The sequence below is a fragment of the Erpetoichthys calabaricus genome, chromosome 7 (genome assembly GCF_900747795.2).
Source record: "Erpetoichthys calabaricus chromosome 7, fErpCal1.3, whole genome shotgun sequence".
In the NCBI taxonomy this organism is placed as follows: Eukaryota; Metazoa; Chordata; class Cladistia; order Polypteriformes; family Polypteridae; genus Erpetoichthys; species Erpetoichthys calabaricus.
In genome coordinates, this window is record NC_041400.2 from 115,736,777 (window position 1) to 115,751,796 (window position 15,020).

Sequence of the window (15,020 nt, forward strand, 5' to 3'; positions counted from 1 at the left end):
CAAGAGCAGCTATAGATAGATAGATAAATAATGTTTGGTTTTCCTTATTTGCATTTTATACTTTAACGGTTAGGAAGATAATTTACTTTACCTGTTATAAGTTAAAGGATCGGGAGGATTGAGGTACTGATGCACTGATTTTCTTCTGCTTGCGCTGAAGCCATTCCAGCTCAGGGAGTATCTCGCGTGCACTCAATCATTCAGTGACAGCGACTCCTGACCTGCACATTCAGTCTGCTGGTGTTTCATGAATTGTACTGGTGGTCTGTTTGCAGTCAGTAGTAGATATTGGAGATGAAAAACAGCAAAATTTACAAGTTGGTGTAATTGCTGTCAAGATAAAATTGAAATTTTTCTGTCGGGAGGCCGGGTAGTTTCATATGGACAAACAGACATGGACTATTGCAATAGGTGCTTTGTGCATTACATGCAAGCATATCTAAAATTGTCACAAGAAGTGAAACGGTTCTGGTATTTCAAGATAGAAAAAATATTTATTGAAGTGGTGTACATGATTGTGTATAAATTACCATTGGCAAGTTTCAGAAATCCAAAGGGATAGCTATTCTTAATTTGAGACAATTAGACTCCTTGTCAGCTCATCCTTTATAAAAACTGTACTGGTGGACAGAGACAGGTTGGGCTCAAAGTTCTTCTTCATGATTCCTCCTGATTTCTGGTCTGCAGAAGAAACTAATAGAGATGTCACACATTCAAACCTAGTTATAATCCCTTCCCATGTCGGTTAAATTGATCCCATTAACCTAGCATAATTATTTTATTTATGTGTATGTGTGGGTGTATGTGTGTTTCAACCTGATCTAAATAAAAACTAGGTAGCTAATCAACAGCTTGAAAATATTAAACAGCATGACTGCTGCAAGTAGTAGCTTTTCAGCAGAGATCCAAGTTTCTCCACTGTCTATTTCTGAGAAACGTTTTCTTTTATTTTTAGATCTTCCATGCTCACATACTGCATCTTGGCTTTCTTTCTCCCTAATTGCTTCTCTTCTGTAAGTGCTCTTTAAATTAGCATTCCATTTAAATCAACAGATGGTGAAATATACTGTATATACACACACTGTGAAAACTTTTTTTTGTAATTGAATATACTGTCCTATAAAAAGTTATGTAAGGCCTCTTTTAGTTTAATGGTTTTGCATATCCAGACATAACTAATAATGAGTCTGTAATGACTAGCAAGGAAAAAGTCAGTCTGAGAAGGCCATGAGAAAAGACTTGGTCAGAAAAAGAAAGCTAAGGCTAAAACTGGGAGTCAAGAAAAGGATTGTCAAAGCGACTAAAGCTAAACTAAAAATAATAGTTCTAGTTCTAAAAATCAAAACGAAAGTCACACATTGCTATATATAAAAACTCAGAATTAGCATAAACTGCGGAGTGTTCATAAAAAATGTAACGATTTACTTCATGACATAGAAATATAAAATAAACAAGAAGACTTGCATCAGATATTTGAAATATTGAAATGTGTACTTCTATTTAAATTTTAAAGTCCAAATATTCTCTATTGTAGTAAAAAAATGTCATTCTTAAATGTTTGATAGAGGCCCATAGAGGGCTAGATCCCTAGCAAATGTTAAAAAATCAAAAATAACACCATATTCATAATCACTGATCTATCAAGACGCAGATAGATAGATAGATAGATAGATAGATAGATAGATAGATAGATAGATAGATAGATAGATAGATAGATAGATAGATAGATAGATAGATAGATACTTTATTAATCCCAATGGGAAATTCACATTCTCCAGCAGCACCATACTGATACAATAAATAATATTAAATTAAAGATTGATAATAATGCAGGTGAAAAACAGACATATAATAAATAATATTAAATGTTAACGTTTACCCCCCCGGGTGGAATTGAAGAGTCGCATAGTTTGGGGGAGGAACGATCTCCTCAATCTGTCAGTGGAGCAGGACAGTGACAGCAGTCTGTCGCTGAAGCTGCTCTTCTGTCTGGAGATGATACTATTTAGTGGATGCAGTGGATTCTCCATAATTGATAGGAGCCTGCTGAGCGCCTTTCGCTCTGCCACAGATGTTAAACTGTCCAGCTCCATGCCAACAATAGAGCCTGCCTTCCTCACCAGTTTGTCCAGGCGTGAGGAGTCTTTCTTCTTAATGCTGCCTCCCCAGCATACCACCGCGTAGAAGAGGGCGCTCGCCACAACTGTCTGATAGAACATCTGCAGCATCTTATTGCAGATGTTGAAGGAAGCCAGTTTTCTAAGGAAGTATAGTCGGCTCTGTCCTTTCTTGCACAGAGCATCAGTATTGGCAGTCCAGTCTAATTTATCATCCAGCTGCACTCCCAGATATTTATAGGTCTGCACCATCTGCACACAGTCACCTTTGATGATCACGGGGTCCATGAGGGGTCTGGGCCTCCTAAAATCCACCACCAGCTCCTTGGTTTTGCTGGTGTTCAGTTGTAGGTGGTTTGAGTCGCACCATTTAACAAAGTCATTGATTAGGTCCCTATACGCCTCCTCCAGCCCATTCCTGATGCAGCCCACGATAGCAGTGTCATCAGCGAACTTTTGCACATGGCAGGACTCCGAGTTGTATTGGAAGTCTGATGTATATAGGCTGAACAGGATCGGAGAAAGTACAGTCCCTTGTGGCGCTCCTGTGTTGCTGACCACAATGTCAGACGTGCAGTTCCCAAGACACACATACTGAGGTGTGTCTTTAAGATAATCCACGATCCATGCCACTAGGTATGAATCTACTCCCATCTCTGTCAGCTTGTCCCTAAGGAGCAGAGGTTGGATGGTGTTGAAGGCGCTAGAGAAGTCTAGAAACATAATTCTTACAGCACCGCTACCTCTGTCCAAGTGGGTGAGTGATCGGTGTAGCATATAGATGATGGCATCCTCCGCTCCCACCTTCTCCTGATATGCAAACTGCAGAGGGTCAAGGGCATGTTGAATCTGTGGCCTAAGGTGGTGAAGCAGCAGCCTCTCCATGGTCTTCATCACATGTGATGTCAGAGCAACAGGCCGAAAGTCATTCAGCTCACTAGGACGTGATACCTTTGGGACTGGGGTGATGCAAGATGTTTTCCAAAGCCTCGGGACTCTCCCCTGTTCCAGGCTCAGGTTGAAGATGCACTGTAGAGGACCCCCCAGCTCCAATGCACAGATCTCAATCTCACCATTCTTAGTGTCTTCGAGACCCAGGGTGATTTTCAAAGCAGTAGAAGAGCCCTTGGAGATTCAATGCCAATCTCCAGACCGGAATATTGAAGATTGCTTTAGCAACCCCTTGGCGACCAACCTCAACACACTTCGCAAACCATACACAACTAAATTCCCATAAAATACAACTGTGACATGCGACCTAAAGCCAGCAATCCACAACCCATAGTTTAACAATACCCCACATGCTTATACTTGAAATTTGTCATTCATAACCTTCTGGGAATGGCTGTTAGAGGGCTAAAACCACCAGTATAGAATCACATATCAAAAATAGCATCATATTCATGATCAGCATCCTTGAAATAGCATAAAACAACACTCCACATGCCTATAGTACTAATCCCCATTTTGTTAAGTTTTATAAAAGGAGTAAATTTGCCCCACTCATATCCCATCACACAGTGAATGCCTAGGGTAAGTTGATGTAGCATTTACAACTTCAATTCCTTCTGATCATTTGTGCTGAAGAAACCTATTGGTTTACTCTTTATCATTAGGGTGTAATTTCCTGCACAAAACAATGGTCCAAAAACAGCCTAAAAATAATGCGGCTCTAAAGGGCCAAAAATACTAGGAACACCATAAAGCTCAATACCTTGCACTCAGGTGCCACTGAGAGTGGCAGCCTTTTCAGCAGCTTCATGTACGACTTTATTTTTCTACCTTTTATTTTTTCTCTTTTTTTTTTTATTGATCGCTTCTATCACTTTCTTTTATGTGGATTCGTTCCCTGGACACTCTTACTTTTACAACGTGGACATGGATTTTTTCACACCGAGACTCGTCTATTCAAGTAGTCAACTTCAAGCACTGAGAACAAATGCCAGTGTTGGTGTGGTTCCCTATTTACCCGATGAGGTAAGAAGGCGGTATCGTGGCAGCAGAGCTGGCACTAAGCTAAAAATGAAGCGGCTTGCGAGAAAGTGGCGTTTTAAGCCTTCGGTGCTTTCTGTGATCCTGGGAAATGTGAACTCAATATCAAATAAGATCGACAAAATGGCTGCGCTGGTGAAAAATGTCAGAACCTACAGAGAATGCAGTTTGTTGTGCTTTTGCGAAATGTGGCTAACTACCACCATCCCAGATGCTAACGTGGAGCTACCCAGGTTTAGCACAGTTAGAGCGGACAGAGACGCAAGTACCTGCGGGAAGCACAAAGGAGGTAGATAGATAGATAGATAGATAGATAGATAGATAGATAGATAGATAGATAGATAGATAGATAGATAGATAGATAGATAGATAGATAGATAGATAGATAGATAGATAGATAGATAGATAGATACTTTATTAATCCCAAGGGGAAATTCACAAATTTTGAGGTGGACTCGCTGTCTATGTCAATACAAGATGGTGTAACTCTGGACATGTAAACGTCAAAATCTCCACTTGCTGCAGGGGCATTGAACTGTTGGCCGTAAGTCTGCGTCCCTATTACTTACCCAGAGAGTTTGGACACGTCATTGTTTTTATTGTATACATTCCTCCTTGGGCGGACGTGGAGATAGCGAGTGACATCATCCATTCTGCTGTTGCTAAGTTACAAATGCAGCACCCTGAGGCGCTTGTGCTAATCGCTGGAGATTTTAACCATGTGACGCTGGACAAACCATTACCTGCCTTCTCCCAGTATGTGGATTGTAACACCCGGGGAAATAAGACTATTGACTTACTGTATGCAAACGTTAAAGACTCATACAGCGCCACCCCGCTGCCTGCACTTTGGAAAGCAGATCATAACCTGGTTCTGCTTCAGCCTCACTACAAACCAAGACTGAGGGAGCTACCTACAACCACATGCTCATTCAGGAAGTGGTCCCCTGAGGCAGAGCAGGCTCTGAGAGACTGCTTTGGAACTACGGACTGGAATATCCTGCAGGGATCTCATAGTGAGAACGTTGAGGAAGTTGTTGACTGCACTACTGACTACATCAACTTCTGTACGGACATTGTAGTTCCAGTAAGAACAGTACGCTGCTATGCTAACAACAAGCCATGGATTACAAGTGAGATCAAGGGCGTTTTGAACCAGAAGAAAATGGCTTTTAAAGGCAGTGATCAGCATGAGCTCAAGCGCGCGAAGGACCAGTACAGGAGAAAGCTGGAGCAGAAGTTGCAGAATAACAGTATGAAGGAACTGTGGGATGGGATGAAGATCATCACTGGCTGCAGCTCGAAGCAGGGTGCCACCATCGAGAGAGACGTGAAGAGAACAAACCAAATGAACAACTTCTTTAACAGGTTTGACCACCCTAACCCACTCTCACCTCGGAGTACTGCACCCTCCACCCATCCTTCTGCTGATACCAGCATAGGAGACATATCCCCACCCACAATTACAGCAGCGCAGGTGAGCAGAGAGCTTAGGAGACGTGGTGCCAGCAGAGCAGCAGGTCCAGATGGAGTATTGCCATGACTGCTGAAGGTCTGTGCGCTGGAGCTGGGGAGTCCTCTATAGCACATCTTCAACCTGAGCCTGGAACAGGAGAGAGTCCCGAGGCTTTGGAAAACATCTTGAATCACCCCAGTCCCAAAGGTATCACGTCCTAGTGAGCTGAACGACTTCTGGCCTGTCGCTCTGACGTCACATGTAATGAAGACCATGGAGCGGCTGCTGCTTCACCACCTGAGGCCACAGGTACGCCACGCCCTCGACCCTCTGCAGTTCACATACCAGGAGAAGGTGGGAGCGGAGGATGCCATCATCTATATGCTACAACAATCACTCTCCCACTTGGAGAGAGACAGTGGTGCTGTAAGAATTATGTTTCTAGACTTCTCTAGCACCTTCAACACCATCCAACCTATGCTCCTTAGGGGCAAGCTGACAGAGATGGGAGTGAACTATCTTACAAACAGACCTCAGTATGTGCGTCTTGGGAACTGCAGGTCTGACATTGTGGTCAGCAACACAGGAGCGCCGCAGGGGACTGTACTTTCTCCGGTCCTGTTCAGCCTATATACATCGGACTTCCAATACAACTCAGAGTCCTGCCACGTGCAGACGTTCGCTGACGACACTGCTATCGTGGGGTGCATCAGGAGTGGGCAGGAGGAGGAGTATAGGAACCTCATCAAGGACTTTGTTAAATGGTGCGACTCAAACCACCTACACCTGAACACCAGCAAAACCAAGGAGCTGGTGGTGGATTTTAGGAGGCCCAGGCCCCTCATGGACCCCGTGATTGTCAGAGGTGACTGTGTGCAGACGGTACAGACCTATAAATACCTGGGAGTGCAGCTGGATGATAAATTGGACTGGACTGCCAATACTGATTCTCTGTGCAAGAGAGGACAGAGCCGGCTATACTTCCTTAGAAGACTGGCGTCCTTCAACATCTGCAATAAGATGCTGCAGATGTTCTATCAGATGGTTGTGGCAAGCGCCCTCTTCTACGCGGTGGTGTGCTGGGGAGACAGCATTAAGAAGAAGGACATCTCACGCCTGGACAAACTGGTGAGGATGGCAGGCTCTATTGTAGGCATGGAGCTGGACAGTTTGACATCTGTGGCAGAGCGACTGGCGCTCAGCAGGCTCCTATCAATTATGGAGAATCTACTGCATCCACTGAACAGTATCATCTCTAGACAGAAGAGCAGCTTCAGCGACAGACTGCTGTCACTGTCCTGCTCCACTGATAGACTGTCAAGAGATATGCGACTCTTCAATTCCAACTGGGTGGGGGAGGTTATTGGGTAAACGTTAACATTATTCAAAGTTTCCCCTTGGGATTAATAAAGTTCTATCTATCTATCTATCTATCTATCTATCTATCTATCTATCTATCTATCTATCTATCTATCTATCTATCTATCTATCTATCTATAATAATAATAATAATAATACATTTTATTTATATAGCGCCTTTCCCATGCTCAAGGCACTTACAGAATATAATAAAGAACGGCAGAATATACAGTATATAGCATTGTACAAACCAGATAAATAAATAAAGAAGATTAAGACAGTAAATTCTGAAAAAAAAAAAAAACAGACAACATAATTGATGGTCTAGCACACACATACAGGTTACATTGGCATCTTGACAGAGATGTAAACTGAGAAAAAGGTAATAAAGTCAAATAGAGCTAAAAGTCTTCCTGAACAGATGAGTTTTGAGTTGTTTTTTAAAGGAATTCATGGAGTCAGCTGACCTGATTAATTTTGGTAGGTCATTCCAGAGTCTGGACGCTATACAGCTGAAGGCCCTGTCACCCATGGAGTGTAGATTAGTGAGGGGCACAACAAGATTACCAGAATCAGAGGACCTTAGTGGGCGGGCAGGCACATAGTGATGGAGAAGGTTACTGATGTAGTTTGGCGCGAGGTTATTTAAAGCTTTGTAGGTTATTAGTAGGATTTTATATTCGATTCTGTAAGACACAGGGAGCCAGTGAAGACGGAGCAGGATGGGTGTGATGTGCTCGCTGCTGCTGGTTCGAGTAAGGACTCTTGCAGCTGAGTTTTGAATAAGCTGGAGCTGTGATATAAGATTAGAAGGGGCACCTGCCAGTAGGGAATTACAATAATCGATGCGGGATGTGATAAAAGCATGGACAAGTTTCTCAGCATTAGAGAAGGAGAGGAAGGAGCGAACACGGGATATGTTATGGAGGTGAAAGTAAGAAAGTTTCTTAATGTGATTTATGTGGGTGGAATAAGTGAGGGAGGAATCAAAAATGACACCAAGATTTTTTACAGTAGAGGCAGGTCTGATGAGATCACTGCCAAGATGGACTGGGAAGGAGCTCATTTTATTAAGTTGCATTTTAGTCCCAATTTGCAGGAGTTCAGTTTTATTGCAATTTAATTTTAAAGAGTTCTGCTCCATCCAGGTTTTAATTTCACTAAGGCAGGTTGTGAGCTATCTATCTATCTATCTATCTATCTATCTATCTATCTATCTATCTATCTATCTATCTATCTATCTATCTATCTATCTATCTATCTATCTATCTATCTATCTATCTATCTATCTATCTATCTAAACATAAGATGAGTTGATTGGTATATCATATATGGGGTTTTCTGAGTCAGGAGGTGGCAGACAAAAAAAAACAAGTGATTTCAATCCATTTATATTTTATTCTTTTGCACACAATATACCAGTGTACCACAGTCCCGCTGTGAGAGCTACCCAGGTGTGCCATGGAAATAATAGTGTAGTGCACTTGGGTCTGAACCTGAGAGAGACAACCTTCTCGGGTGGTCGAGATCTGTTTGAGGAGAACAGGACTATATGGAGAAGCTAGCATAAAAGCAGCTCCATGATCGCTATATTGCAGACACAGCACTTAAAGAACTCAGAAGCGTCTCCAGGCTGCTAGAATCCATCTGCCTGGGTGTGTGGTTGCCAGCGAGTCCCACAGGACCAGTAGATAGTAGGCATACAAGTTGCCTCTGAGGCAGCGTGGGGCAGGGAAATAGAAAAAGCAGCTGGGAGATGCCAGCAAAATGGTCACCAAGTGCTGTGCCTGTGAATGCTAATCTCAGAGTTGCTTTTTTACTGGCTTCTCCAGTAGTCCCACCCCTTTGGACAGTTGAGCAGATGTATGAGATATAATGTGTTTTTGGTTAGTGAGATTGTGGTGTGCCTTAGGATGGTTTTGGTTACGAAAAGTGTGCCACCAAAGAAAACACTACAATATACAAATCTCAGACGAGAAGGGATGGCATGAGGTGACTTTTACACTATTGCACCAATGAAGTAATCGATGAAAAGTTCCTATGCGTTATCATGGTAATGGGTGACATGAAACCCTAAACTTGGCAGCCCCCTGTTATTAAAACAAAACAGCATCGAAATGAATGTGAACAAAAATCTCTGGGTTAGGAAACCCCAGAAAAGACGTATAATAGATTTTTGTTGGCTAAAGAAAAACCCAGGAAAAATAAAATCATGAGTCACAACAATCAAGAGTTTGATTATTTGGCTGTGCCTGCTATAGTTTGGTTTCTGTTTCTATTTTTTATGTTTTTCTCCATGGATTCCTGAGATATAACACTCATTTATTTTTGGAAATTCCTATTTCTGTAAGTGTTATCGTTTTTTTGGACAGTTTCATCTGCCATTTTGAATTTTTTATGATCACTGCTATTTTGGTTGTCCTGTTGTTCTGAACACTTCAGGAGCTACTAGTGATGTTGCGACTTCTGGGTAATGATACGACGAGATAAAATGTCATGCAAGATTTTAATTCAACTCAAGTCCCTTTTTCAAATACTGCTTTCACAAAGATTCTTCTCTTCTAACATTTTTGGACTTTTTTGCACTTGAATTGCCAACCATGATTTTTGTCTCTTGTTTTGAATTTAATGTCTTAAAGACAGAGCTGCCAGGCAAAAGGAAAAGATAGAGATAGATAGATAGATAGATAGATAGATAGATAGATAGATAGATAGATAGATAGATAGATAGATAGATAGATAGATAGATAGATAGATAGATAGATAGATAGATAGATAGATAGATAGACACTTTATTAATCCCAAGGGGAAATTCAAATATTTTATAAAGTGATAGGAGTGATCAATAAATAAAAATAGAAAAATAAAAGTAGAAAAGTACACATACACATACAGTCATACACAGAGCTGCTGAAAAGGCTGCCACTCTCGGTGGTGCCAGAACTAATTATTATATGAGAAGGTTTATGGATGTGGTGAGAGAGTACATGCAGGTGATGGGTGTAACAAAGCAAAATGCAGAGGACAGGAAAATATGGAAAAAGATGATCCGCTGTGGCAACCCCAAATGGGAACAGCTACAAGATAAAGAAGAAGAAGTTATGAATTTGATGCCCATGTATTTTTTAATCTCCTGGTTTTGACTCTTTTTCTATTTACTCATCTGTCTCCTGGTCCCATACAAAACTCTTTCTGTGTGCAGACATAAGTGGAACTATTCTGAAGGAATCTCAGTTCAGGCTTTCAGAAGATGCCAGAGAGGTGAGGTGTTGGTCTGCTTCCTGTTGGGATCCTGCCCCAAAGCTGAAATGAGTGCAGGCCTCCAAAAAAAATCCAAACAGTCCCACTATGCTACCTAGCCCTGAACTCAAATGTCAAGCTTTTGCACTGCATAGCTCCCAAAAATAAGGCTTTTTAAAGTTCAATGTCTCAAAATGTTCAAAATAGAGAGGAGGGAAGCTGTAAACGTTTGGTTCTAATAAATATGATTATTTATTAGAAGGATTACAACAAATTAAGCAGGAGCAGTAAATAAAAGAAAAAAAAAATCTACTTTTGCCTGTGAAGGAAAGCAATAACCACAAAAAGCAGAATCAGTATCTGAGCTCAGTATGCTCCACCTAAAGGGGACAGGGCAGAAAACAAAGAAAACTTATGTATCTACTCTCTATATATAAAATCCTAAGCCTAAAAGTGCAACGGTGATGTTTTTATGTCACGTTTTTTAAAACCTACATATATATGTTTGGTATCATTCCTTTCAGAAATGATCAAACTTTAATGAGATGTTGTTAGATGTTCAGATTCGTATTCTATTTTTAAGTTATAAACTAAAAAATATCAAGAACTCATGTCTCATGAGGCCAAAAGATTTAACCACGCTCTGGGCTGGAAATAAAATACAAAGAGTAGGACAGCTGCTGTACAGGCTTTTAAATGTTCAAAGCACCGCACGAGATGCAGATCACGCAGCATGGCAGTAGCAGCAAGCCAGCAGCTGATCGAGCAAAAAGGAGGTAAAAAAAAAAAAGTATTTCCCATTGTATCACCTTTTAAGAGGGGTTTTCGGAGGAGTGACCGTGTCTCCTTGGGGTGCATTCAGCCCCCCCTCTTCACAATGCTAGCGGCAGAGACGCGAAGTGGCTGGTGAGCAAAGCGAGCAGGGGGGAACCCCCTACAAAATGATTAATGGACAATACAATGTCAATAATTATCTTAATATTACATAAATGCAGACAAAACAAAATCAATAACAAAATTAACAACATAATATGCAAAATAATATTTTCCACCCTCTCAAACTTGCACAATTTTTAATGTTTGCCAAACATTCGGGATTAAATCATTTACAGATTTGTACATAGATAACATCTTTGCATCCTACGAATATTACACTCCAAATTTAACTTTCCATCAACACAATTTTTCCACTATTTCCAAATTAGAAACTTTGCTAAACAAAATCTGCCCAGTTTTCATCATCTCCCACCTACTTCTATTCCGGAAGAAATGTTGATCAGTCTTGAATACTCAGACAGCATTTCTATAACATATAATAACATTATAAAGTTCGTTCTTTTCAATTATCCCAGAGTACAGTGGGAAAAGAATCTCTTACTCAACATACCAGAAATGGAGTGGAAGGCAACCATGCACAGAATTCACTCAAGCTCCGTATGTGCAAAGCATATAGTTTTTCAACTTAAAAGTCTTTTATCAAGCACATCTTTCTCATTTAAAATTGCCTGAAGCGTTTCCAGGGGAACATCCAACCTGTGAACATTGCAATTGAGCTCCATCCTCATTGGGCCATATGTTTTGGGTGTATACCAAATTAACATCATTCTGGATCAAAATCTTTAAATGCCTATTAGACCGCCTTGGTGTCACAATCCCTCCTAATCCACTAACAGCTGTATTTGGTGAACTCCCAGATGGGCTTAAAGTGGAGAAAGACAAACAAACTGTAATTGCCTTTACTACACTATTGGCACGTAGACTTATCTTTCTCAACTGGAAGAATCCTAGCCCACCTCTTTTAAGTCAGTGGGTAAATGATGTTATATACTATTTGAAATTTGAAAAAATTAAATTCTCACATACAGGATCTGAACAAAACATTTTAAATACCTGACAGGATCTAATTAATAACATTTTAGAATAAGCATTTATAGTTGGGAAAAGGATTCTTTCCCCATTTTGTCTACTCTTAAAGTTTTACTGTGGCTGTTGACCTTCCTCTATTTCTCATGGGTGGGGCGTGAATTGAATTTTAAATTTAGTTTTGTCAAGTTTGACTTGCTTGTATGTTTTTAATAAATTCAATGAAATGGAAAAAAAAATATTTGAAAAACGACACAAAGATTAAATACACAAAGAACATACTTGATCCAGGGAAGAAACCCTAGCTGAAACATAGCACTTCCTTTTCAGTTCTACAGCAATTTGACCCAGAAGATCAGTAGCCCTCAGCTGACTCTGCCAACCTCTCTGTCTGCCGTATCATCCTCAGGACTCCTTTTAAAGGATCATCACAATAGTTGTTTCCTATCTGTTTAGACCTAAGAGGAAAGAACCTTCATATCACTATCTGAAGGACCAGACCTCCTGATGTCACTCTCATACCTATACTCACTAGCATCAGGAAAAGTAGAGTCACCATCCAACCTAATGCATGTGTCTCCCAAGTACTTGGAAGATAACCTGCATATCATTATGGGAATGAGCAAAATTCACACAAATAATGGCCACTTATAAAACTTTAGGTGGATTTGAGTGTGAAAGTATGCTTACACCAGAAAAAATGAAAATGCGTACACCAAAAAAAAATCAGATTTATAAAATCTGATGTACTCACATTTCTGCACAATTTACCCATTATAAATCACAATCATCTTGCAAATGTGTCTACATGAATGTGCCTCAAACCCTGACTGGTGCCACCCTTAAACAACTATATATGAACTATGCTAACCAACCTCATACATATGCAGTCATGATGCTGCAGACCTTCATTGGCTGTTAGAGCGGCCCCTCCATTGATGCACTGAGACATCATCACCTGTATTTGAGGAGTCTTATGGTGTGCTCCATGTCTAAATACACAAGAGCATGTGTGACATTATAGCGCCTGTCTTCTGCATTCAATATCACCTGGCAGATGTAATGATGTGATTGCTGTTACAATGAATAGTACAGGCCATGTGGAAAACTGAGGGTTCAACTAATTACCTTACTAACAAGCCAGCCATCACATACAGAAGCACCATGAGCAAGTCATCTGACAACAGTGCTTTGCCTCAAAATAAATAAATCACGGGTTGACCCAAGCCACCGAGTCATGATGTTCATCAGTCTCATGTTGACATCACAGATGACTTGTGTATTAATGAAACATCACTGCTTATGGTAAGCAAAAGTAGCTTCATTCTTGCTAGGTGCCCTTATTGCAATATCAGTGCAGTTAATTGCTCCAATTATGTTAGGAGAATCGGACGCTGCTGCAAATTGCATTTTTATGTTGGTTAAAGCATGTTATCTTTTATGTATATACACCCATTACAGAAACTGAATGTAGTGCCTCATCAGTCGGTTAATGGCTTGCAGCACAACGGGAATGATGGAGTGAAGCTTGGCTGAGATATTCCTGACCTGACCAGTTCCCTGAGAAGTGAAGACAGGTAGGCAATATAAACTAAAAAAGTAAAAAAAAAAAAAGTTATTCAGTGCAAGTATGCAGCATTAAACACCTTGTGAAATAAATTGAGCCTTGGTCACACAGAAAGTTTTGGGGCAGCCACCCATATACAGTATTATACCTGGCTGCAATAGTTTTAAATAAGCACTGAAGTGCATAGGTCGAGTTCTCAAGTTGAACTGATTCGTTGAGTTAAAATGGCGTCTTTATAGACCAGGTCCCGGAAATGACGCCGTCTTGGATGCTGTGACCGGAAGTGATGTTTCATGATGGCACCAGAACTGGAAATGATGTCTTTTGGGGCACTGGAACCATAAGTGATGTCTTTTGGAGTGTCGGAACAGGAAGTGATGTTGTTGCAGAGAAATCAGGCAGGTTTTCCCGTATCTGATCTGCAGAGGAAACAAAGGAAAGTTTAGTGCACCCCGCCACCCCCTGGGCTGGCGTGGAATTAATTTCTTTCAGTCCACTCAGCTTCCTCCTATTCTCACGTGTGTGACAACCCTTGAAAGGGAACTAAAAGAGTCTATACATCATATTCATCACTTTGAAGTTTTAATGTTTGTCACATCAACACCTATTATAATAACAGCTTGGTGATTTGCATTATTATGTGCATGGTTTGTCATTTAGCTGTTTTTGCTGAATTTCCCTACTTGATCGAGTGTTGTCATTTCCCACATTCTCTAAAATTTTACATACAGATGGGTCAGAGTTGTAAATATATGCAAGATTTTATTAATAAATTCTGCCTTTTTGCATGGAATGTTGTATACGCATGTTTTGGGCCTCTTTTTGTGCATAGACAAGTTATATAAATCTGACCCCAGGTCAGAATTTCAACCCAAGAATTTCATCAAACTGTTTGGAGGTGGTACAATACATTCTCCTTGTGTCTGTAAAGGTTTCTGTCCAGACGCTCTGGTTCCCTCCAAATCCCAAATTAGACCGCCTGGTGATTCTAATTTGGACTAAACTGATTAAGCGCATTAGTGTGCCCTATGATGTCCTGGCATCTTGCCCAGGGTTGGTTCCTTCATTCTGCCCCGTGTTGTTGTAAATTCTACAAGCTAAGCAAAGAGTTTACTTCTCCAAAAAGGTAGATTTTAGTTCCAGTTACTTAGCAGTTTTGGAAATTGTCATGTAAAAAAATCAGTATATCTTTTCTATTCATAAATCCTTGCTTAATTATTTTCATCCAGCATTTTATTACCAGGCCAACCAATGCTGCTGATTAGCAAGAATCTTCCTATTCGTCTGGTAGATGGTTGAAAAACTCCTTGGTAACAGGTTTACTGCCCACTCAGAGACTGCCTCCTGAGAGATAACCTTTACGTCCCACGCATTAAATAAATAGGCTGCATGAGCGTGTGTTTCAAAATATTACATTATTCGGGTC